The sequence below is a fragment of the Pan paniscus genome, chromosome 2, assembly GCF_029289425.2.
Source record: "Pan paniscus chromosome 2, NHGRI_mPanPan1-v2.0_pri, whole genome shotgun sequence".
NCBI lineage: Eukaryota > Metazoa > Chordata > Mammalia > Primates > Hominidae > Pan > Pan paniscus.
Window position 1 is genome coordinate 139,296,547 of NC_085926.1, and position 22,999 is coordinate 139,319,545.

The 22,999-nt window shown below is 41.3% G+C and overlaps 1 protein-coding gene across 33 annotated transcripts in view; it reads left to right on the top strand.

The window, feature by feature from the left end:
- The window catches only part of ZBTB38 (zinc finger and BTB domain containing 38), an 80,806-nt gene that overhangs the window by 18,553 nt on the left and 39,254 nt on the right, over positions 1 to 22,999 (top strand). For 9 of the 33 annotated variants that reach the window (XM_055110551.3, XM_055110554.3, XM_008951924.4 and 6 more), the window contains 2 exons: positions 26 to 91; positions 17,087 to 17,191. The gene's annotated coding sequence lies outside the window, so the exon portion shown is untranslated. Of the gene's footprint in view, positions 1 to 23; positions 92 to 123; positions 1,042 to 9,424; positions 9,670 to 15,311; positions 15,610 to 15,695; positions 16,313 to 17,086; positions 17,192 to 22,999 lie in introns of those variants that run through there. The other 24 variants (XM_057301924.2, XM_055110553.3, XM_055110550.2 and 21 more) reach the window with 11 other exon arrangements.

Here is a 22,999-nt window from a genome sequence, read left to right on the forward strand (position 1 = left end):
TTTTTCTTTGTTCCCTCCTACCCAGTTGAACCAAGACTCTGAGGCTGATATGCAATGTCACTTACAACATTAATCAGATACTGCATTTAAGGTGAGCTGTCCCTTGCCTTCTCCTTCCCCAGTGCTCGTGTGCTGCATGCAGTGCGTATCTTGCTTCTGCGAGCCTAAGATGGCAGGCAGGATTAGCCGTGCTTGTGCTGTGTGTGCATGCTGTGTCTAGAATTCATTACACGTTGCCTAGTATTTCAGATGTGAGTATGTAAATGCTCTGTATGCCATATCATCTGGTAGCGAAGACTTGTTTTTGCCTCATTACAGCCTTAGATATTTCAACATCACCTTTCATTTCCAATTCATTTGCTTCTGGATGTTTGCTTTTCATCACATTCAAAATATGATTTTACCTTTTTTTTTTTAACAAAACCAAAACCCCCCACAAACCCTAAAAACAAAAATAACAACAACAAAACTCTGCTACCAGATGGTGTCTCTCCTTTCTTCGTGCATTTGCTGTCTTTTAAATAATGTATGTTGTATTGTTAATTAATGTGAATATCAAATTAAACACTTGAAACTTACATGTTTATTATGCAGGTAGGAGGCAAGGTGGATTCTATTTTTAACTCTTATGCACTCCATCATGTGCAAGCAACTTGGGTTCTCAAATTTGTATTTTCAATGCTGGTATCAGTGGTTTGATTTTCAGCAAATGTGACAGTGGCCTTTGCAGTGGTCAGCTCCGAGCTTTGAACTCTCAGAGGAGGAAGGGGAAAAAAATTCAACACACCACCTCCTTGGTTGCAGTCTCAGAAAAACCTTGGATGAGAAACTTCTTTTTTCAATCCTGTTTTCCTGTTGATAAATTCAGTTCTGTGATCACAGTTCATTCAAGCTGTTCTGCGTATGATTTTTGTGTGTATGTGACAATTGCATCTAAAACTTGTGAGCAAGAAGACAGAGAAATCAGTTGGTCTCCATCGCTTTACATAAAAATGGCTGAGTGTCTTGTCATGCTAGCACTGCATTAAGTGATGCATACAGGTAGGTTGAAATTTGCATGTTTTTATAGTTTTTTTTGAGCCATGCAGCAAGAGCATTAGATGCATTAGAATATGACTTTTAAAAAAACAAAAATTAAATAAAGACAGTTGTAATCTTTTGGGGGAGGGTTTTTAATTGGACAGCCTCTGCTATTCAGATAGTATATAAATGTATAGCTTTTACAAACTTAGTAAATGATTCTGCCATAAAAGGGAGATTTTTTTTTTTTAAAAATCATATATATGATAGGTGTGGTGCCATTAGACAACAAAAGAATTTTTTGAAAAGAGTGATGATTCAGCTCCATTTCAGCTTGAAACTAAAAATAAATGGGTTTCTGGAGATGATTTCAAAGAGCGTAAACAAGCTTAATAAGAAACATTAAAAATATTTAAATTTTAAGAAGCGGTCTTTAAACGTGTTATATGAAAGATGAAAATAAAAACTGATATGCTTCCAAAATTAATTTTAGGTAATATACAAGAATACATTATATTATGTATATAATTTGGGGGGATGAGGAGTTACAATTTTTAAAGAGGGAAATATTAAATATAGATGGCCCTCTTAAAAGAAATAGAGCTTCACTAAATGAAACCGAGCCCCTAGAATGGTTCATTGCAGACCATATAGCTGTGGTTCTGGCACTTTTCAAAATAATTTCATGAGCTCTTTCTTTTGAGCTTAACTTCTCAAATATATTTTAGTTTCAAATTTAACACTGGGCCAGAACCTGTTTCCTTGGTAACCAAATCGTATTTAAACATGCAATAACAGATATGCAAAAGAATGTCTTTAAAAAGGAAACAAATGTTTAATGAAAAATTTACAGTTCTTTTTCCTCTCATATAGAATCTGAACTGGTTTTAGATGGTTTTTAATGCGGTCTTCAAGCCTTAAAAATTAAGCCATGTTTCTAAACATATAGAGAAAGCTTGCACAGTGACAGCTTTTCTCTCCCTCCTTTGTGCTCAGTACTTTCAAAATTAAGGTTTTCTTTGCAGTATGCTCCAGAATGCAGGTCAAGGTTTGTGTACAGAGGTGTAGTTTCATTATCACAAGTTCACCAGCGCCACTGAAACAAAAGGTATTTCAGAAATTCTGAGAATCAGAAAATGCTTGTACTCTTGCCTTCCCTGATCCCTCCGTTGGTAACCTCAGTGCTGTCGGTAGAAAAGGACCCACATCCAAGCCTACCCCTCCAATGACAAGTGCACCCTGAACCTTTGTGGAAATATCTCTATAGGTGTGTTAGGAAGATGGTGCTAAACCTGAAACCTCCCCGAGGTTTGCTTCAATGTGAAGAACATTGAGATTCAAAACCATCTGTGTAAATGGCTGCTTTATTCTAGCAGTTTAACTAATATTCTATTCCATAGCACTATCGTAGAATTGAACCTCTCTAATGGGCTGAAGGGTGGTGGTGGTTGTTGTCATGTTGTTTTGTGGCCAACTAAAATATTTTGCTTGGAGTCTTTCTCTGGTTCAATTATTTTGGAACGTGATTCATCTCATACTGATTTTGTTCTCCAGGCTTGCCATGAAATACCCTTCCTGCAACACCTTTTTTTTTTTTTTTTTTTTTTTTTGGCTGTTGGGAGCCATTTTCCTTCTTGCCTGTGACTTTAAATGACTAAGTACATTTTGAATATAGTATCAATCAGAAGATTGTAAACTGAAGGGAAATATCAGAAACCTGATTCAATATTGCCTATTTTTTTTAGTACCAACAGCATTAACAGTTGCAATAGGATCAAGCTAATTGTCATTCGCTCTTGAGCAAATAATGAGCCAGGCATTTATAATTAAAACACTACTGCTAGTCAGAAAGCTTATAACTACAATGTCTTCTATTTTGATAGGCCAGTACAAAGTAATCATTTTGCACCTATTTGAATCTTAATTACAAGATTAGATGGATGCAATGCAATTGTTTTACCATTAAAATGAATGCCTGATAGATTCAACAGTGTATTTCTTCTTTATAGAATGTCGATTCTTTTGTTTGTGACTCAAGCATGGTTGCGTCATCTTGTAGATTTTCATACTTAATGGCGTTTTTTTGTGGCATTATTCACTTATGTTGCTCTTACTCTTGCCTAAAAGAATTTTAAACCCAATTCGAGGATCTAGAAAGCCAAATAAGATTGTTGGGAAGTGTATCGTACCATCGTCATTCTAATAAATAAACCAGTGAATAGAATAATAATTACTGTATATTACTTCGTTGTGTTTCACCTTAATACTTTGCCTTCATATTTCACAGCAATCTTGACAAGGCACAAAGCTTTCCTAAACTTACCCATTTACAATTATTATTGAATTTCCAAGATTAGCTGAAAATGCTTCTTGATGATTGTAGAGGATGGCACTTACCCCATCTCATTGTTTGAAAAGCTATCCTGAACCCATTTACACTTTTTGGCTCCGGTATTTTTACTGGGCAGGCCAGAGCAGGTGTGACAGCAAGACTGTGCAAACAATTGCACTGTTCTCACCAAAACAAAATGGGCAAATATGTGGTTTTCTGTTGGAATGATTTATAATATAAAATACTATAATATTTATAATACTATAATACCAAGATTGCATCTCTTGCCGTAATACTAGAGTGGTATTGATCTACCTCATCCATTTCCATGGATCCCCCGGAGATGGACTGGGAATCAGACTATGACTTAGAGCCTCTTCACTGTTATGTGAGAAGAATCTAGAAAGAGATTTAGCACTTTCTCTTTAGTACTAGGTCATGCTAAGTCTTTAAGTTCCTGGTACCATGTGGTTCATTCTAACAGCTCCTTTCCAAGGGAAATGCTGTTCTTAACAGCTCTCTTGGTAAATAAACAGTCAACACATTTATTGAGCACCTACTACATGCCAGGCATATTCCAGAGGACGGGAGGGTGCTTGCAGGGAGGGGAATAAGCAAAAATATAGATGTAAATAAACAAGGCAAGTGCACAGAGGAAAATTAAAAATTTTTAAATGAAAGTGGGCCAGGCACAGTGGCTCATGCCTGTAACCCCAACACTTTGGGAAGCCAAGACGGGAGGATTGCTTGAGACCAGGAGTTTGAGACCAGCCTGGGCAACATAGCAAGACCCCATCTCCACAAAAAATTTTAAAAATTAACTGGACACGGTGGCTGGTGTGCACCTGTAGTCCTAGCTATGCCAGAGGCTGAGGTAGGAGTATTGCTTGAGCCCAGGAGTTCGAGGTTGCAGTGAGCTAGAATCATACTACTGCACTCCAGCCTGGGCAAAAAAGCAAGACTCTTTCTCTAAAAAAAAATCAAAATTAAAAAAATAAAATAAGTGAGGGTTATGTGGTTCTAGGGAGGAGAGCCACTTTAGAATGGTTGATCAGAATGTTCTGAGGATGTAGCATTTAAGTGAAGATCGTGTGCTGAGAAGGATCTAGTCAGGTGAAGATCTGACGTGGGGCATTACCAGGAGAGGAGTGCTCATGCTCAGCCTTCAAACTTTCCTTTCTTTGTGTAAATGTTGGTATCTCAGAGCCAGGTCTGACAGTTTCAAGGGCTGAGGCTTAACTTAGGTAAGCTTCCCCTACAGTAAGAGGATGGCCCAGGTCCCTGTGACTGGTTTTAGCCAGTCAAACTCCCAGAGTCTGATACTCATGGGGTCATTGCCTTTGACCCCGTCACGACCCTGAAACTGCTTCAGAAGGTAGAGTACATTGCAGTGCTAGGTGGTGATGAAATTCTGGCACAGATTCAGTGTCAACCCAAGAAATGCACAGAAGAAAGACCTCTCAGAGTAGAGAAATTTCTGAGAAGCCTCTTGCTTTATTTTTCATAAGAATTCTGGAATTTAAACCAATGGCAAAACATTGAGATAGTCATTGAATTTTTTTCAAAGGCAAAATGGTGGCAGGGTTTGTCTCATCTCATCTCATCTGGCCAGTAGATTGTCTTAGTCCTAAAATGTCTCCCATCAGAGTGAAGTTTTTTTCAGGTTTTGCTAAAACGCTTCAGCTCTGCACACATCTTTGCCTGTTGGTGGCTTTCTAAAGAACTAGTGAGGTTTTTTTTCCTCTATTAGAGCAAGTCATTCTTTAAAAAATTCTTCTTAAGAACCAGAACTGTTTCATGCTTTTCAGGTTATTCTGTTGACAAAGGTCAGGGAACAAAGGGAGAAGTTTGCTATGCGAGTTAGAAACTATAAGGCTCTTTTGAGCCTTCTAAACATTTCAGAAGCACCTTCTAAAATGGATTCATTACTTAGCTGACTTTGCTTATCACAGTAGAGGCGGCCTGGCTGGCATGTTATACTTCGTTGGGTTTTGAGAGGCCCTGAAACATCCCACAACATGAAGACAAGCTTGTTCGGTTCCTTTGTAGTAGAGTGGGGAAGGGGGCTGGTGGTAAAGGGTCTCTCTGCCCATTAGTGGGGAAGGGGACTGCAACAATTCAGTTTACTTCTTTGAGCATTTGTTGAGCATCTGCTATGTGCCAAACACTGCTATAAGCCAAGCAGAATGAAATATGACATAGTCCCCCTATGAAACTGCAGTCCAGGTTCCCACACAAGGGTAGATCATTGTATGGACAAGTACAATTGTGTATCCTCCCTGTTCCAGGAAGAAATAAATGGTGTGCTGTTCTCTTAATGGCCTTTTATACTGTTCGCTAGAGGCCATCCCTCAGTTTGGGGCATTTCAGCTGATGACAAGGACAGTTCTTCACTTGGACTTTGTGTCTTGACCTCACCACCTTCCCGAGATGTCTTGGCTCCTAATAAGCCACCGTATGTCTGGCTGCCCTTCTTCAAGCTGGTCCGCCTGCATTGCCAGGTGACCTCAATAACGGCTGCCACTTTTGCATTCATGAGCAGATGTTAAGTTGAGAAGCCCTCAAATGCAAAAATTTGAATTTGTGATGTAGGCAAGATGTTTTTGCTTTTTCACCTTCCCTGGTTGACAGTGGGGGGTCTCCATGCTGGCTGTTCTGCAGAAGGCTTTCTGGGCAGCAGGTAAATCAGAGACCAGTTGCAAAATCAATTGTCTTTGTTAGGTGATCCCAGCATGCCACTGCCTTAGCCTAAATGTCTCATTGACCAGAAAATTGCTCTTTTGGTCTCATAACTCATTTTGCATTTTTTCCCCCTTAATGTTCTCCTTGCTTCTGCAGCAATTCCTGCTCAGGGTTCAAGACTGAACACTCCCTATGTTTGGCCTGTGGAGGGAGTTTGTTTTCTGGTGCTGTTTGGTTTGAAAATTGCCAGTGTAAATATTCTTTCTGTGCTCATGAAAAGCAGTGGAGGCTTTCATTATATGCTTTCTACAATAAAACAATCCTCTTCCTTACTCTGTGGTCATTGCTGCCAAATGGATATTTTGAAATTTCTTTTCCTCTTGCTTGCTAAAATCTCCCACCCTGTCTGAGGCCTTGCTCTAATTAAGGCCTAACAGTCCTGCCGACCTTCCCCAGCGCTGAGCATGACGTAGAGTCCCTGCCCTGAGGGCCTTACAAGCCAGTGAAGCCAGAAAACAAAAGCCACCAGCTGAGAGTGTGGTTAAATCCCAGAAGGGCAGTGCCCTTGTCATTTTTTTTTTTCCTTTTCTCTTGTTTCTTGAACTGAGGAAGGGAAGAGAGGAACCTGGAGCAGGGAAAGGAAGGAACTACACCATGGAAAGATTCTCTGAAGTACTCAGGGTACTGGGGAACAGTGCGGAAGAGAATGGGGTGGTCATCTGGGAAGCAAAATGGGGAGCTGGCTGTAGATAGAGAGGGCAGCATGGGGGTAGGGTGAGGATGCAGAAGATAAGAAAGAGGGAACAAAGGAAGCAGTCAGGAGGCAGCCAGGGGGATAAAAGGAGATGCCGCTCTGCTGCGCCATGGAGCTGGGGGAACAAGGTACCAGGGAGAAAGTGGGAAGGGGTTGCAACTAGAAAAAGAAGGCTCAGGAGAGACCTTAAATGCAGGTTGCAGGCCTACGGCATACAGACTGGGTGCTATGATGTACTCTCTGGCTTCACTCATAATGTTGGCCTTGCTACTTAATGGCCCCACGTTGGCGATTGTGAAGCGCCTACAGATTGATGTCCTTAAAGGTGATTTATTTACTACAGAGTCATAAGAACTTTCCATTTCTTTTTTTTTTCTTTCTTTCTTTTCTTTCTTTTTTTTTTTTTGAAACGGAGTCTTGTTCTGTCGCCAGGCTGGAGTGCAGTGACACAATCTCAGGTCACTGCAACCTCCGCCTCTTGGGTTCAAGTGATTCTCCTGCCTCAGCCTCCTGAGTAGCTGGGACTACAGGCATGCACCACCATGCCCATCTAATTTTTGTATTTATTTTTTTTAGTACAGACGGGGTTTCACCATGTTGGCCACGATGGTCTCAATCTGTTGACCTCGTGATCCGCCCGCCTCAGCCTCCCAAAGTGCTGGGATTACAGGCGTGAGCCACCGTGCCCAGCCTGAACTTTCCATTTCTCTCCCAAGTCTCCTATTCTACATGCTGAGGATGCCAGAGGGTCCCCTTACCACCACTCCTCACCACCCCCTACCACCCTCCTCCCCATCACTGTACTAGATCTGAATTAAACATTAAATGAAATAAGCAGACTTTTTATTCATGCTATGTGATCAAGTGCTTTTGGTCATCTACAAAGCACAGACTGAAGACCTACCCAAAATACCTGCTGTACACTGCAGATTTTAGAAATTATTTTCCCCAAAGTCAGGTTGCCCACTGCAGGCATGCTAGTTTGCTCTGGGAGCCCCCAGAGCCTTCCTCTTCCTTCCTTCACCAGCCTATCCAGCCCCTAGTCTGAGTGCCTGTGGAGCCATCCTCAAAGGATATTCTGATTGTTTGAATCGCTTGGTCTCCAGGAGAACCACACCTGGCTGGCATACCAGCATTTAGCACTGCATCATCCCTGTACTTCCTGCTAAGCTCTTATGGGAATCTGAACTACACGTTTCTGTTGCCTTATTGATTTTAGACTCTATACTCTATCTTTGAGGGAATTGTGGCCCAGAGAAGATGGAACTTCTTAAGGTCTCTCGGAGAGTTAAGTGGTGGAATGAAACCATGCATGACTCCTAGACCAGTGCTCTTTCGACTAAAGCTGCCTTGAGGTCACAGGGAAAGCCCAAATTCTAAACCAGAGGCTGACAAACTTTTTCTGTAAAGAGCCAGACAGCAAATACTTTAGGCTTTATGGCATGGAAAAACAAATTTTCAACAAGTTGAGTTTAAAGATCTACTTGGTTTTTATTAGCAATTCGTGAATCAGGCAGCACGCTATCTGTAACAAATAGGAAGGTATTCTGTTGGGCATGGCAGAACAATTGGTTTTTATAAGGTAGCTTAGGCAGGAACAAGGAAATAACATAATACAAAAAGCAGATTGGTTAACATCAGGTTACTGCAGGTAATTTTCCTTATAAAGGTTAAAGCAGAGGGGACTGCTTTATCATTCTGGCTAAAATTGGCCTATTATCTCTCTCCTAATTTCTCAAGTTGGATAAACAACTTCATTTCAGTTTGGTGATGTGGAACTTTAGCGTGAGTGACTCCATTTTGGTTTGGTCTCTTGGGGCTTAGTGCAGGAGCCAGTCTAAATCAATGGCCTTCTATACATTTAGTTTAACAGTGGGTCAAGACAAAACTGAAGATACTTCATAGGTATTTATATAACAAGTGACAAAGCAAATTTTCATAAATTTTGTATTGATGAAATTCAAAATACAATAATATATAATATTAAGTATAGTAATAATGATATACTATCATTCACAGATACAGAAATGAATGAATGTGACTGTGTCTCAAAACTTCACTTATAAACTCTAAAATCTGCATTTCATATAATTTTCACATCATGAAATACTGGCATACCTCAGATGTCACAGGTTCGGTTCCAGGCTACTTCAATAAAGCGAATGTTGCAATAAAGCAAGGTGCACAAACTTTTTAGTTTCCCAGTGCATATAAAAGTTGTGTTTGCATTATACTGTAGTCTATTAAGTGTGTAGTACCATTATGCCTTAAAAATGTATATACCTTAGTTTAAAAATAATTTGTTGCTAAAATATGCTACTGATGTCTGAGCCTTCAGCAGGTCATAATCTGTCTGCAGATGGAGGGTCTTGCCTGGATGTTGAAGGCTGCTGACTAATCAGTGTTGTGTTGCTGAAGGTTGGGGTGGCGATTTCTTAAAATAAAACAACAGTGAAGTTTACTGCATTTATTGACTTTCACAAAAGATTTCTCTTTAGTTTGTGGCACTGTTTGATAGCATTTTACCCACAGTAGAAATTTCTTTCTAAAGTAGAGTCAGTCTTCTCAAACTTTGTCCTTGCTTCATCAACTAAATTTATGTAATATCATATATCCTTTGTTGTCATTTCAACAAGGTTCACAGTGTCTTCACCTGGAATAGATTCCACCTCAAGAAACCAGTTTCTTTGCTCATCCATAAGAAGCAACTCCTCATCTGATCAAGTTTTATAATAAGATTGCAGAAATTCAGTCCCATCTTTAGGCTCCACTTCTAGTTCTTATGCTATTTCCACCACATCTGCAGTTACTTCCTCCACTGAAGTCTTGAATCTCTCAAAGTCATCCATGAGGGTTGGAACCAACATCTTCCAAACTCCTGGTAATGTTGATATTTTGACCTCCTTCCATTAATCATGAATGTTCTTAATGGCATCTAGAATGGTGAATCCTTTCCCAAAGGTTTTCAATTTGCTTTGCCCAGATCCATCAGAGCAATCACTGTCTATGGCAGTTATAGCCTTATGAAATATATTTTTAATAAGACTTGAAAGTCAAAATTATTCTTTGATCAGGACTAAAGAATGGATGTTGTGTTAGCAGGCATGAAAACAACATTTATCTCCTTGTACATGTCCATCACAGTTCTTGGGTGACCAGGTATATTGTCAATGAGCAGTAATATTTTGAAAGAAATCTTTTCTCTGAGCAGTAGGTCTCAACAGTGGGCTTAAAATATTCACTAAACTCGATCTGCCGTCGTCTAGTCATTGTTGTTCCATTAATAGAGTACAGGCAGAGTAGATTCAGCATAATTCTTAAAGGTCCTAGGATTTTCATAATGGTCAATGAGCACTGGCTTCAACTTAAAGTCACCAGCTTCATAAGCCCCTAATTGAAGTTTTGAAGCCAGGCATTGATTTCTCCTCTCTATTTATGAAAGTCCTAGGTGACATCTCCTTCCAATAGAAGGCTGTTTTGTCTACATAGGAAATCTGTTGTTTAATGTAGCCACCTTCATCAATTGTCTTAGCTAGATCTTCTGGATAACTTGCTGTAGCATCCACATCAGCACTTACTTCACTTTGCACTTTTATGTTATGGAGACAGCTTCTTTTTCACACTTCATGAACCAACCTCTGCTTGCTCCACATTTTTCTTCTGCAGCTTCCTTACCTCTCCTAGTCTTCCTAGAATTGAAGAGAGTTAGGGCCTCACTCTGGATTAGGCTTAGGCTAAAGGGAATGTTGTGGCTCGTTTGATCCTGTATCCTGACCACTCATTCTTTCTCCAGATAAGCAATAAGGCTTTCTTATCATTTCCGTGTTCATTGGAGTATCCCTTTTAATTTCCTTCAGGAGCTTTTCCTTACAACTTGGCTAAATGCTTAGCACAAGAGGGCTAGCTTTTGGCCTGTCTTGACTTTCGACATACCTTCCTCATGAAGCTTAATCATTTCTAGCTTTTGATTTAAAGTGAGAAATGCTCAATTCTTCCTTTCACTTGAACACTTAGAGGCCATTGTAAGGTTAATTGGCCTAATTTCAGTATTGTTGTAGATGAGGAAATATGGAGGCCCAAGGAGAGGAAGAGAGGTAGGGAATGGCCAGTCAGTGGAACAGTCAGAACATAAACATTTATCAATAAAGTTCGCCATCTTATATGGGCGTGGTTCATGGCACCCCAAAGCAATTACAATAGTACCATCAAAGATCACTGATCACAGATCACTATAACACATATAATGATAATGGAAAAGTTTGAAATATTGTGAGAATTACTAAAATGTGACACTGAGACACAAAGTGAGCACATGCTATTAGGAAAATGGTGCCAGTCAGACTTGCTTGACTCAGGGTTGCCAGAAACTTTCAACCTGTAAAAAAAGACGCAGTATCTACAAACCCAATAAAGTGGAGTGCAATAAAACGAGCTATGTTTATATTCTCCTTTTGATTTTTTCCCAATAATTAAAAAATGTATAAACTATTCTTAGCTTGTAGGCCACACAAAAACAGGTATCAGGCCAGATGTGGCCCGAGGGACCAAATGGGTTTTGCAGGCCCATTTTCTAATTGGAAACCTGTAAACTGGGGCCCTATTGGCCAGATTCAGTCCACCTGTGTGTTTGTTTCACTTCTAACAATGTTTTTAGTTGAATGAGTCGCCAATATTTTTGTTTCTTGGTTTTAAAATGATATTACCTTTTTTTTTTCAAATTATAAAAGTAGTATATCCCTATTATGAGGTAATTTGGAGTGTTGAACATTTTGGCCTTTTATCTACGCATGGTGCATTTTTTAATTGTTGAGATAGTATTTTGTAGACAAACTATGTATCTTCTTGTCTACTTAACATCCTAGCAGAAGCATTTTATGTCATTTTAAATACTTTTATTAACATAACCTTTTAAAACTTTATGAAAATCTTAAACATATGTAGTAGAGGCTAGTTTAATGAACCCTCAGTTAGTTCTTTGACAATTATCAGCTGCTAGGCAATCTTGTTTCATGTAAATCTCCTTCTGTATTTTTTTTGCACTGTTCTTGTAACACTTCTATAAGTTTGAAATATTTTGAAATAAAAGTTTTAGAAATGTAGATTACTTTTAAAATATATTTTTTAAATGTGGATTACTAAAAAAGAAAAATAACCACAGTACTAGACCACACCAACAAAAACAATAATTCCTTAATAACATCAAAACATCATAGCATTCAAAAAATGAGAGGTCATCTTTTAAAAAACCAATTTATTTGTTCAAGGCTCAAATCCAAATAAAGTCCATACAGTGCAATTGACACTATTAAATTTCATTTAATTTATAGGTTTCTCTCCTCTCTTTTTTCCTTGCTATTGCTGTAAAATTTTGTTGAAGAAACTGTAGTTTCCTCCTATCTGAAATTTGGTGATTACCTCCCTTGGTGCTGTTCTGTGTGTTTCTCTATCTCAGAGATTTCCTGTAACTTGGGAGTTACATCTAGAGCCTTGATCAGATTTATATTCCTTTTTTTTTTTTTAAGTAGTCAACATTTCATAGATTTTATATAAAAATCCTGATTTAGGCTCCCTTAGGAAGTGCTGCAGATCTAGCATTTCCACCTGGCAACAATTGGTCGGGGTTGGGTAGCCACCATCCCCATTCCCCACCTCCCAACCCCATTTAGGTGGGACTTGAATTCTCCTGCAGGCCAAAATTCATGCCACTTCCCATAAGCAGTTTCACACATTTATCTGCCTGGCTCCCACGGGCATGGGAAGTTGACACCCCTATTCTAAACATTGCCTCTTCAAGGGCTTTGGTAGATTTACTACCAAACACACACATCACACACAACAAGTAGCCTTTCAAAAATGTAGTAGAGATGAGAAAAAATGATTTGGAAAGAGACTTCCTTAAAGTGCTTGAAGGGAAAGAGATAAGCAGCCAAATTAGGGGAGGCCAAGTTATAGAATTTGGTGAGAACCCAGCTTGAGGGAAAGAGGAAAAAAAGTAAAACCACGAATTAAATTAACAGAGTGCTGCTAGTATGAGAGTTGGAATGAGTTAACAGATTCCTAACCAATAGTAGGAAACAAAGACAGCAAGCGGGTTTAAAAAAGATACTTTAGTCTTTTAATATATTATGATATTGAAACCTTAAAGAGAAGACGTTAGTAAGTGTTAAACTGGCCAAGAGTCCTAGTCAGAAGGTGCAAGCAGGCAGTTGTAGGATAACAGAAACCTGTGTGGAGATTAAATGAATGAGGTAGGAAAGCCTTCTAGAAAAGGCCCCTGGAAAAGGATAAGGAAGCATATTGTGGGAATAGTGAAGAACTGGTGGAAATTTAAGAATTTAAGAGAGGAGATAATCTTGAAAGTCTTGCTTTTTTTTTTTTTTTTTTGCAAGTGTATTGAAATGAGAAGTATTATAAAGATAGAGGAAACACATCATGTTTAGTGGTCTTGAAAATGATAAACTTTTACAGAAAAGAAAATAATTATGACAACTTGGGCCCTTCCTGGAAATTTCCAGATAGTTCCCCATACTCAGAAGAATGATTAAGAGAGAGAATCTGTGACTGGTTATGAGGAAGGATGGAAAATTTTGAAGAACGGGTTGATTATGTAATTTTTAGACTGTGTTGTTTAAAACTGTTGCTGTGATATTTTAGTTATTAATAACAATTTGGGGAAATCTAGCCACTTCTGGAGAAACATTTGGCTCTAATAAGAAAGAAATGCCACTGTTTGTGAATTCCCAAGTGGATGTAAAGACCCATTCACTTGCTAAGCCTCTTAGGAAACCCAGAGCCGGTTTTACCCTTAACAAGCTGTTGACAGAGTCTGGTCAAGGTACCACCTGGAACATGTTAACAATACAAAAAAGTGGATATGGAGTCAGACCTGTGTTTCAATCCCTTTATGTCACTCACCATGTGATCCTGGCAGATTACCCATGGAAAATTTCTAGGGTGTAAAGGTTGTTTTACACACAGTAGCTATGATTCTCACTGTTTGGATGGTAGGAACTTAGAACTCTGAATACTTAACTTCCAGTACTAACAGCAGCCACAACAGCCTGCAATCATAGCGCGCTTACATAATACCAGGTACTCTTGCAAATGCTTCATATGTATTATCTCATTTAGTTCTTAAAAAGCCCTACAAGGTAGGCACTAATATTAAAATTAGTCCCATTTTATAGATGAAGCCACGGGAGTTGAGCTAACTTGCCTAAAGTGGCCTTGTAAGCAACAAAGCTGGGCTTTAAACCCAGGCAGGCTGAATCCAAAGCGGAATTGCCTTGCCCTACCACCTCCCACCTTCCAGTCACAGGGAAACACAGAGAGCAATACTGCATACTAGCACTTCCCAACCCTGGTTCCTAATCCATGTGCCTCAGTTTTCTTGGAGGTCTTTCAGTAATTTTCAGAGTTTCCAAAAGTTTCAGTGGAAACATACAAACATGCAATTATTAATAGACCACAAATTTTTTAGGTTGGAATCCACTATTAACAACAGGTTAGCTCAGGTTTTGAGAAAGCTCTGATTGGTAATTGCATATACAAAAACATTGCAGGTTTTTGTTTTTGTTTTTTTTAAGTGGGAAGATGAATCATTACTTAATAAATGCAGTTTAGTTGAGTAGATCTTTCTGAACACATGGCGTATGGAGGAAGAATAAAGGGTGCTTGGCTTTGAGGAGGTTGGGAAATGCTAATATACATGTGTATGCATGTTGCCCAAACTGTCGGCCTTCAAAACTCTTCCTTTTATTTTTAAATAACATGATTATTTAATTTGACCTGGAGTCAATATATTTTTCCCTCATTATTTAAAATGTTTTGTTGGCTTTATATTTAATATTGGAGTCTATTCATCAAGTGATCACATTCTTAAAACATGGTCAGGAACTGGGATGCAGAATTGCAAGTACTGTAGATTCCTGGCTGAAAACGTAAAGAATTGACTTTTTAATCCTTTTAAGCTGTGGCCTTGAATTTTTTTTTTTTTTTAAGAAAACTTAAGAATAAGACTCTACTGTCAAAACACAGGGAACATGGACGATTTAAAAAAGAAACACCTGTCCATTATTCGTGCATTAGCTCCACATGGCCAGCTTGTGGCAGGCCCTCTCTGAATACTTTTTCAATGAGCAGCCCCTGGATCTTGGAAGAAAGATGCCAGCGGCCAGGGCCCTTCATTTAAAGAAGAAGACTGGGTCTTTTGCGTGAAATAGTTTCGGTGCCACGTTGGGAAAAATCTATCTAGGCCTCTCTTGACGGCCACGGAAAAAACACAGGTGACTCCTTATTCCTGAGAATTTGATGCAATTGAAACAGCGACTTTCTGCGAATCCAGTGTGCATAGTCTCGAACAGGAGCCCACGGACCCTTCTGCGGCCCGAGGCCTTGTTCTGACAGTCACCAGGCTCTGTGGCCCAGAGTCCTAACTGCGTTGTCCTTCGGCAGGTTCTGAATTGTGTCCTCCCTGAGGAGGCTGAGGCCGCTGCCTCCTTGGTGGGGGGCCCCGGCTGGCCACTGGGTCGGGCATGGGGCCTTACGGGGCCCTCACGGGTCCCGCCGCCGCCCTCCTGAGGCCTGGTCCTTGGCGCCGCAGTTACCCCAGCCCCGGGCCCGCGGGGCTGCGGGTCGGGCCGACCTCCTCCCGGACGGGCTGCGTCCTCTGCCCCGCGCCGGGGGCGGGCCGGGCCGGCAGAGCCGAGCCGCCGGCGTCCATTTTCTGGGCGGTGCTGTGCAGCGCTGCGGCCGGACTCACGGGTCCGGAAGCACCATGGACCCCCGGGGAAACGCGCCGGCGGCGAAGGAGCCGAGCCCCGTAAGTGCCCCTCGCAGGGTCTTCGCGGGGCCGGGGGCGGGGCGGGGCGAGGCGCGGCCTGCGGGCGCGGCGCCCGCGGCGCCGCCAGCCCGATCGCTCCTCGCTTCTGGAGGGAGCCGGGAAGCCGGGCTGGGGAAACCCTCGCAAGGGTTGAGCTCTGCAAACGCAGCAGAACCGAGCTGCCCGCGGGGAGGAAGCGCCCGCAGGTGCCCGGACTCCGGGGCCCGCGCCCGGAGCGGGGCGGGGCGGGGTGGGTTCGGCTGGAGAGTGCGGGCAGGTTGCGCCGCATCTCGTGGCCCAACTGCGCGGCTGTGCTAGAGGGCGGGGGCCGAGGAGGAATGCGCTCCCGGGGCTGGGGACGTGGTGGGCTCGAGTCCAGCGGGCTCGGGCACTGCTTTGACAGTCACACCTCCCGTCTCCTGGATTGGGAATTGGACCCTAGTCCTGACCCTACGGGAACTTGATGATTTCCTTGATGCAACACCAAGCCCCTGGAATTGAACGGGACGTGCAAAGGCAGGGCCCTGCCCCCAGGGGTTTGCAGTCTCAGCCGCCTACTTCTGCAGTAGTAAGGTCTGCTCTGTTGGTACAACATACAACACAACCGCCCGCCGTTAGCCACTTTTTTTATAGGGTACACCATAAATCACCTGAGATTTTAGTCTGTCCGCGGTTCCACTTTATAACTCCTGCACTGCGGTAGGTAAGTGCCTAATTCCATTCTGGACGTTGGCCCTAATTGAGTATCCCTTCTAAGGATCGATTATAGGTGATATGTGTTATGGTGCCTTATACATATTTTAAAGGTTAAAGACTTTTCTTCTGTGAAGCTCAACTACTTGGTCAGATTCTCATGGTTACAAAATGTGGAAGAGTTTTGTCCTGGTTTCAGAGAAGCAGCTAGTGAGTCGCTATATCTAAGTGTAGCGTTTTTCAAGAGTGGGGGACCCATTCTAAGATTGTGGGATCAGTTTAGCGGGTTGCTACTGGAAATCTTCTTAAAGATATAGAATATATAGTACAATACAGAGAAGAATAGAAAAAATAACGTGCATTGCACATAGTAAGGGTAAGCATTGTTTTATGAGACTTTTGGTTTTCAGTTTATATAATGTAAATTTTTAAAACAGTGGGTCACTGTCTGAAAAGTTTTTAAAACCCTGACTTACTGGTTAATAGCCCAGGCTTTGGAATCAATTGAATCTGGATTTGAGTCCTAATTGTCACATACACCAGCTGTGTGACCTTGAACAGGTTCCGTGGTCCATTAGAGTCTCCGTTTCTATAGCTGTAAAATGGGGGAATGTTCCCTACATCTGAAGGTTGTTATGAAGACAACACGAAACCACATATGTCAACCACTTTGTGGGTGTTTGACTTATGTGTTCAATATGTGCTAATTGCAGTTATTATTGTTGCTAAAAGATGAAATCCTAGCAGCTAGTCATGGGACACTGCACTTTTTTTTTCTTTTTAGATCTTGATGTGGAAGAAATGGAGGACTCAGAACCAAGGATTTCCAAGTGATTTCTTCCAAAGCACAGGAATCTCACTGTGTTAAAGCTGGTCTGTTCTAACTGAGGTAACTAAAGTCACGTCTCTCCTTAGTCTACATGAGATAGGAAATGGTCTTTCTGAGGGACTCCCAAAGGGTATATGATTCAAGACAGCAATCCACCAAGTTTTGGGGTTACAAAGTGACCATGACACTCAAGTGATATGTTACTGGGAGACCGGATGTGTGAAGCCCCCGTAATGAAGGGGAACTAGGAGATCAAGGCTTTAGGACAGCTGGTTTCTTGTTCCAGTTCTGTCAGCAATTGTCTTGGGGTCTTTTACACGTCTCTTCACAGATCTCTAGTTTCCCTAGGCTGGAAGGATGCACTGACATTGCTGAGGCCCGGAGAGTTTAAATGACTCTTCAGGGTTACCCAGTGGGTTGGGGTCAAGGCAGGACTGGACCTTGGATCTTCGTTGCTCAGTCACATAGCCAGCTTCAGGGCCCTCTGTGAGGTGAGCGCTCTGCTAGGCACCGAGTATACAAATGTGAAGAGACCATCCCCGGGACACTTGCAGCTGTCGCAGACAAATATTGACGGCCCAGCACACTAAGCTCTACCTTGGAGCCATATACAAGGTCCCAGATGGTGACAATAACAACTACCATTTGTCGAGCATTTGTGTGCATGTGTACGCTAGGCAGTGTGTGAAGGGCTTTAAGCACAGTATTTTTTATTTACCCCTCACGATAGCCCTATGAGGTGAGGAAGAATAGGCGTAAAGGATTGAAATGTGAAAATAGAGACAGGTCATGGAGAGCTTTGCATCTCATACTGCATGTATGAAGTCCCTTCTGTGGGCACAGCTCTGTGCCAGGACTGCAAAGTGCCCGTCCTGGAGGAGCTTGCAGCCTGATTCCAGAGAGGCACAGTAGGATGGACGGTGCTTGCCATTCACCCCCACCTTCTTCCCCTGCTTCTCCAGCAGTTGCAGAGTGGGGTCCATCGCAGGGACAGACCAGAGTCATAGACACACCAAAATTCCTACCTCTAAATTCAATTTTTCTTTTTTCTCCACTTAAATCTATACTTCCACCTATCTATTAAAACTTATGCCCTCAATTTATAAATGATAGTAAGGCCTTCTCTGAATTCATTCATTTATTTTTCATCAACAAATGTTTATTGAGCTTCTACAAGGCACTTGGGTACTCAAGACCAGACAGATTTGTTTTTACAATCATATTAGTCATTTCCAGTCTCTTAGCAAAGAATTTGTTGTTCAACTGTTAGCAATTTTCTATTGTTAATATGCTAGAATGTCAGCTCCACGGATGTTGGAGATTGACCCATACGTAGAATTCCAAATGGATATATAGGAAAGCCATTTAAAAAGTCTTAATATCTTCAGAAAGGAATTTCACACTTCTCTTTAAAATTTTGATTTTGTCGTTCTCGTTACCTGCTTATAGAGGCCTTTTCATTTGTACATTTAACTCATAATCCAAGAAAAAGCAATTTGGCAAGGGGGCTTTGTTTGGTTTGAAATGTTCTCCTTTTTTTAGCTTTGTAGGCCACAGAAGACTGTGGGTATTCAAAAGTAAAGTAATTTAAGAAATATGTTTGTTTAATTTATAAGGTAGAAAATTAGAGATAGCTCTAAGAATTGCAGTAAGCCACAGAAATCAAATCGCAAGACTTGAATACTACCTGTAATAACTTAATCCCCAAATAAAACGAATGAGATGTTGAATGTGAACATGCTTTGTAAACTTGAAGGTGTTCTGTGAATGCTGTACAGCATACTACAAGTATGACTGTGCTAGAGAGAATGGAGAATTCAGCTGCCACAAAAATCTGGTCTCTTCGCTCTCAGACTCTGTTGAGGAAAGAAGATATGCAGAAATAACCATGTGATAAATGCAAAAAGAAGATATTTTGGTAATTTGAGGAGGAAGGGGTCCCTTTTATCCCTGGCAGTCAAGAGACTCTTGAGAAAAAGCATCTAAGCAAGTCCTTGAATGATGTGGCATTTCAATAAAAGAGATGGAGAGGAGGCATTTGAGATAGGAGGACTAGTAGGAGATGGAGAAACTTGGAGCATATTCAGGGAAAAGCATCAAGTCCAACTGAGTTAGAACTGGTCTATATACAGGCATCAAAACTGGAGAACATTCAGTGCCAAATGATACAGTCTTGAATGCCAACTAGGAATTGTGAATGCATTAACCAATAGGTGTCATTAAAGGTACTTGAACAGGGGAGTGTTGTGGCTGTGCTTCAGGACCAGGCTCTTGTGAGTAGCTTGGGGGGAGATCGGGAGGAGAGGCAGGGCAGAAACTAGAGGCCAGAAAGCCAGTTAAGCTACTACAACCCACCAAGGAAAAAGAGGGGCAGGAAAGGCCTGAAATGGATGATAACAATGAAATGGGAAAGGAACAGATGCAAAGGGAAGAACTGACAGAATCTGATGTCTCAGTGAAGGAACAGCTAAAGCTGACACTGCGATTTCCAGAGCAGTGGTACCCATGGAGGAAACTCAGAAGGAGGTAAGGAGCTGCATTTTAGAGGTGCTGTGTTTGCAGTATTGAAGCATGCTGTCTCCCAGGCAGAAGGGGGCTTTGCGCTCCACAAGAAGGCCAGGGCTCATTTGGGAGTCTTTGGTTTATAAGAAAAAGTCAAGAGATGGGAAAAGAGATTTTTGAGAGAGAATATAGGGGAAAAATGGTTGAGGATGGAGCCTTTTGAGAAAAGAAAGGAAGATCTAGGGAAGCAGATAGAAGTCTGGCAAGATAGTAAGGAAGAACCATGGAGGAATGCAACTCCAGAAGCCAGCGGAAGGGGGTTCCTAATGGAGGGAGCCAGGCACGTCAGACTGTGGAAGGTGAGGGATGAGCTTAGGAAGACTGGTGGATTGACAAGTGCAAAGTTACATTGTTGGTGTTTTCCTTTTTAAGGTAATATGACGTGTATGATGAATATTAAGTGGTTTAATTTACACAAATTAAACCACTCAAATTTACACAAATCAAGAATCACTCTTAAATTTGTCCCCGGCAAGTCCCAAAACACATTTCTGATTATGAAAATTCAGGCTGTTAAATGTGGTTTTGATAGTAGTCATACACTGTATTCTGTTGTCAGCATACAAATTAAAGAATATCCCTTAATAGAATGAGTCCTTTAAAAACTACATTTCTGTTGACGCAAAAAGTTTCTAACAGTAATGTAATTCCATTGCCTTTTACCATATGGCTATTGTATGACATGTGCGTGTCTGCGCATTTTCACGTGCATATGAGCTTAGTACAATGGAATGAGGAGACTGGGGTCAGATAAATCTAGTTTCACAACCTAGCTGGGCCACTTTCCAGACTTGTGACTTTAGAAGAGTTTCTCTCTAAGCCTGACTTTTTCCATGCATAACTCATATAGGATTATTTGGAAGACTAATTAATACATAATTTGGTCAGGATTTCTATATACCATAGTAGGTAATTAATTAATATTGGTTCCCTTCCCCTCACAACCTTGTATAGATATGTAAATTTATATATTGTGCATCTACACATAAAGCCTTATCTTTAAGACTCATTTTAATTTTTAATTTTATCACAGAAAGCACACATCTCCTATTACCACTGATTTATTCTGGGTTAGTCCCAGTGATCATCAATTTAGTATGGACAAGAATCCACCTGGGGAACTTGTCAAAATGTAGATTCCCAGGTGGGGCAAGGGAATCTGCATTTTAAACAGCACTGTCATGGCTGGTGACGAAGATTAACAATTGCCAATTTCTGCGAAGCAGAGGAAGAGATAAACCTGAGATTTGAGATGCTAGTTTCAAATCCTGTTTCTACTAGAGATATGTCTATACTCAAAATTTTTATATCATTAATGTTAATGGATTATATGCACAATCAGACAAAAACAAATACGTTCCAGAGAGTATTGCACTCTCCCACCCCGCATCGTCTCATTGCTCTCTGCTGTGTGATCACAGTACTGGGTAACATGCTGCCTGCAAACCAGTTTCTTTTTCTGGGGAATAAGTGATGACACCCTGTCCCCATGGCCAGAGTTTGCAAAACCATTGTAACTTGTTTGTTAGCAATATGTGACAACACTACAGTCATGCCATTAAAGTATTCTACATGACTCTGTCTTCTGGTGGATAAACATCTCTGTCATTGTATTATTTCCCTCAATCTCTGCATCTTAAAGTCACTTAATTTTTAGGCTAAAGTTCATATTCTTCATCTATCCCAACTCCATTTTATAGATGAAAAAATCATTTGGCCGGGCACAGTGGCTCATGCCTGTAATCCCAGCACTGTGGGAGGCCAAGGCTGATGGATGACCTGAGGTCAGGAGTTCGAGACCAGCCTGGCCAACGTGGCAAAACCCCATCTCTACTGAAAATACAAAAATTAGCCAGGCATGGTGGCGCACACCTGTAGCCCCAGCTACTTGTGAGGCTGAGGCAGGAGAATCACTTGAACCTGGGTGGTAGAGGTTGCAGTGAGCTGAGATCGCACCACTGCACTCCAGCCTGGGTGATAGAGCAACACTCCATCTCAAAAAAGAAAAAAAAAAAGAATGTATCATTTTTTTCTTCCTAATTCTAGCTTCCCTCTTTGTTTATTCACAACAAAGGATTGAGATATATAGACATGTTTGGTGTTTAACTTAGATATGGAAAGTATAAAACATTTGACATGTATATGGAATTGCTCTTTATGTTCTCTATACATAGTTTAGAAATCAGATGACTTATTGGGAATATATTTATGAAAACTATATTGAGTCATTTTAAAACGATGTCAGCATCCTCTTGCTGGTTTGCCTCTTTGGAGGAGGATGCTGATGGCCTGGAGCCTTTCCTAGAAACAGAGTTTCTCTCTCTATACCCACAGCTCCCAAGGAAAGAGGATGGAACTGACATTCATGGAGTTAGGTCTGTACCTTATATGCATTATCTCAGCCATCTTTTAGAACCTCAGACAACATGGTGTGGCAAGTGAAGCAAAAAGAAACTCAACTACAGCCAAGATTGTAGAGATGGGAGTTTATTTTTTTTTAATTATTATTTTTTAAGACGGAGTTTTGCTCTTGTTGCCCAGGCTGGAGTGCAGTGGCGCTATCTCAGCTCACTGAAACCTTTGCCTCCCAGGTTCAAGTGATTTTCCTGTCTCAGCCTCCCAAGTAGCTGGCATTACAGGCAACTGCCACCACGCCCAGCTAATTTTTGTATTTTTAGTAGAGATGGGGTTTCACCACGTTGGCCAGGCTGGTCTCAAACTCCTGACCTCAGGTGATCCACCGGCCTCAGCCTCCCAAAGTGCTGAGATTACAGACGTGAGCCACCGTGCCCATCCTGAGGTGAGATTTTTACACCCTGGGGTCTGTCTGACTCACAAGGCCAGCCTCTTCTCTCCACACTCTGGGCTGCCACCCCAGCCACATAGTGAGAGTATGAAACAGGTATTTGTTCCTGATTTTAACTGAGAGGCTCAGAGATCCTCATCCTTAATATTATTGTAACCTCAGAATTTTTGACAAGAAGCAAATGGAGCAGAGATAATGTGCAAACTTGAATTTGTTCAGCAAATATTTACTTAGTATCAACTATGTGCCAGGTAGGAGATCAGGACCCCACCCTCATGGAGCCTCCCTATATCCCTAATCTATCCTTATCTACTGTCTGTGCTGCTGCTGCAAGCCTTTCTTTTAGAGTAAAACACCAATGGAGTTCCACACTGATCAGATCAATCAATTTGTGTCTTGCTGTAGCTGTCACTGTCACTGTGCTGGGCTAAATGTTCCCAGAGCCTATACCAGTTGAAAGTTTAAAACTGCTCCTTGGGGGATTGCCCAGAGGGCTAAGT